Source organism: Drosophila suzukii, chromosome X, assembly GCF_043229965.1.
Source record: "Drosophila suzukii chromosome X, CBGP_Dsuzu_IsoJpt1.0, whole genome shotgun sequence".
Taxonomy (NCBI): domain Eukaryota; kingdom Metazoa; phylum Arthropoda; class Insecta; order Diptera; family Drosophilidae; genus Drosophila; species Drosophila suzukii.
In genome coordinates, this window is record NC_092084.1 from 27,230,012 (window position 1) to 27,233,800 (window position 3,789).

The following is a 3,789-nucleotide window of genomic DNA, read 5'->3' on the forward strand; positions in this document are numbered from 1 at the left end:
ATGCAGTGTATGGAGCGTCAATATTCTAGTATGAGAAATTAACGATTTAAGTCCTTCTTAAATGAGGCCATTTACCCATAGAGGGTGCCAGGCCCGTATAACGTTAATGATTACTAGATGATGTTTCCAAAGAGTCGTGTTGCTTGATAGTGCAGCACTAAGTGGGTGGTAAACTCCATCTAAAACTAAATATAACCATGAGACCGATAGTAAACAAGTACCGTGAGGGAAAGTTGAAAAGAACTCTGAATAGAGAGTTAAACAGTACGTGAAACTGCTTAGAGGTTAAGCCCGATGAACCTGAATATCCGTTATGGAAAATTCATCATTAAAATTGTAATATTTAAACAATATTATGATAATAGTGTGCATTTTTTCCATATAAGGACATTGTAATCTATTAGCATACAAAATTTATCATAAAATATAACTTATAGTTTATTCAAATTAATTTGCTTGCATTTTAACACAGAATAAATGTTATTAATTTGATAAAGTGCTGATAGATTTATATGAATACAGTGCGTTAATTTTTCGGAATTATATAATGGCATAATTATCATTGATTTTTGTGTTTATTATATGCACTTGTATGATTAACAATGCGAAAGATTCAGGATACCTTCGGGACCCGTCTTGAAACACGGACCAAGGAGTCTAACATATGTGCAAGTTATTGGGATATAAACCTAATAGCGTAATTAACTTGACTAATAATGGGATTAGTTTTTTAACTATTTATAGCTAATTAACACAATCCCGGGGCGTTCTATATAGTTATGTATAATGATATTTATATTATTTATGCCTCTAACTGGAACGTACCTTGAGCATATATGCTGTGACCCGAAAGATGGTGAACTATACTTGATCAGGTTGAAGTCAGGGGAAACCCTGATGGAAGACCGAAACAGTTCTGACGTGCAAATCGATTGTCAGAATTGAGTATAGGGGCGAAAGACCAATCGAACCATCTAGTAGCTGGTTCCTTCCGAAGTTTCCCTCAGGATAGCTGGTGCATTTTAATGTTATATAAAATAATCTTATCTGGTAAAGCGAATGATTAGAGGCCTTAGGGTCGAAACGATCTTAACCTATTCTCAAACTTTAAATGGGTAAGAACCTTAACTTTCTTGATATGAAGTTCAAGGTTATGATATAATGTGCCCAGTGGGCCACTTTTGGTAAGCAGAACTGGCGCTGTGGGATGAACCAAACGTAATGTTACGGTGCCCAAATTAACAACTCATGCAGATACCATGAAAGGCGTTGGTTGCTTAAAACAGCAGGACGGTGATCATGGAAGTCGAAATCCGCTAAGGAGTGTGTAACAACTCACCTGCCGAAGCAACTAGCCCTTAAAATGGATGGCGCTTAAGTTGTATACCTATACATTACCGCTAAAGTAGATGATTTATATTACTTGTGATATAAATTTTGAAACTTTAGTGAGTAGGAAGGTACAATGGTATGCGTAGAAGTGTTTGGCGCAAGCCTGCATGGAGCTGCCATTGGTACAGATCTTGGTGGTAGTAGCAAATAATCGAATGAGACCTTGGAGGACTGAAGTGGAGAAGGGTTTCGTGTGAACAGTGGTTGATCACGAGTTAGTCGGTCCTAAGTTCAAGGCGAAAGCCGAAAATTTTCAAGTAAAACACAAATGCCATACAAATATATTATATTATATAAATCAAGCTAATTAATATACTTGAATAATTTTGAACGAAAGGGAATACGGTTCCAATTCCGTAACCTGTTGAGTATCCGTTTGTTATTAAATATGGGCCTCGTGCTCATCCTGGCAACAGGAACGACCATAAAGAAGCCGTCGAGAGATATCGGAAGAGTTTTCTTTTCTGTTTTATAGCCGTACTACCATGGAAGTCTTTCGCAGAGAGATATGGTAGATGGGCTAGAAGAGCATGACATATACTGTTGTGTCGATATTTTCTCCTCGGACCTTGAAAATTTATGGTGGGGACACGCAAACTTCTCAACAGGCCGTACCAATATCCGCAGCTGGTCTCCAAGGTGAAGAGTCTCTAGTCGATAGAATAATGTAGGTAAGGGAAGTCGGCAAATTAGATCCGTAACTTCGGGATAAGGATTGGCTCTGAAGATTGAGATAGTCGGGCTTGATTGGGAAACAATAACATGGTTTATGTGCTCGTTCTGGGTAAATAGAGTGTCTGGCATTTATGTTGGTCACTTGTTCCCCGGATAGTTTAGTTACGTAGCCAATTGTGGAACTTTCTTGCTAAAATTTTTAAGAATACTAATTGGGTTAAACCAATTAGTTCTTATTAATTATAACGATTATCAATTAACAATCAATTCAGAACTGGCACGGACTTGGGGAATCCGACTGTCTAATTAAAACAAAGCATTGTGATGGCCCTAGCGGGTGTTGACACAATGTGATTTCTGCCCAGTGCTCTGAATGTCAAAGTGAAGAAATTCAAGTAAGCGCGGGTCAACGGCGGGAGTAACTATGACTCTCTTAAGGTAGCCAAATGCCTCGTCATCTAATTAGTGACGCGCATGAATGGATTAACGACGGACGTGTGTTTTCTCGTGGTCCCAGTCATTTCGTCATATCTTGAGAAGTACTTGGTGTACAAAGTTAAATTTTGCGTTAAAATTCGTGCCTTAAAGAAAGGAATACGGTGGTGCAAAAATATTTGCGGAAAATCAGCGACGAGCGCGGAAATCGGCGTTTTCCTTTTGGGAAAATTCCACACACGTGCACGCCGCGTGTGCTTAGGAGAGCGCTTTCGAGAGAGCGCTTTCGAGAGAGCGCTTTCGTGAGAGAGCTTTTGCGAGAGCGCAGGTGTTCCCTCTCCCGCGCGTGGTTACTCTCGCGCATCAGCTGTGCGTGTACCGCCTAAGCTTTCTTATCGGGTAAGTGAGCTTGCTCGAGGAAAAGTTTAGAGGGTAGGTGGGCGATGGCTCCATCTCCGATGGAGACGGAGGGTGGATGCTCGGGCAGTGAATCTGCCAGCAGTCGAGGTAGCGTCAGTGTCGGACGAAAAGGCCGTCCGAAGGGGAAGCGTGGACGAGGTGCTGCCGCACGGGATGCCTCGCAGGCAAAAATTGTTGCCGTGGATGGAGTTGGAGGCGGGCCAGAGCCCCTTGTAGAGGAGACGCTCTCCTCTCTGGAGATGCCGCCGCCGCCCGCTCCCGCTGCTCGCGCTGCTTCTGCCGACGCCGACGTCGCTGCTAGTGCTGCCGTCGCTGCTAGCGCTGCCGTCGCTGCTAGCGCTGACACCGATGCTAGCGCTGACGCCGCTACTGCTGCCGCTGCTGGAGACGCAGCAAAACATGACCACGCCATGGAGGTGGTGAGGGGTGGCCCCGGACGGATTTCCGCGGAAGTCGCGAAAATTCGGACCGAGGTCATACTCGATACCAGCGTCATCGTGAGGAGCTCCACCAGGGAGCTCCTGCTCGTCGTGGCCAAATATGAGGCCCTTATCTCGGCGCTCACGCTGCGCAACGCGGTCCTGGAGGACAGACATCGGCAGTCTAAGAAGGCACCACCGCCGCCGCCGCCGCCGACCACCCAAGCTGCTGCCCCGCGGATGCCCGCTGCATATGCTTCGGCATATCCAAGCCTCCCGATGCCATCCGCTGTCCCGGTCCCGATGCCGCGGAAACCGCGCGAGACCTGGTCGGCCATCGTCCACAGTTCCGACCCGAAAATTTCGGGTAAGGAGCTGGCGGACAAAGTCAGGAAGGAGATTGCTCCCTCGCTAGGAGTGCGTTTGCACGAGGTGAGAGGGCTGGCGC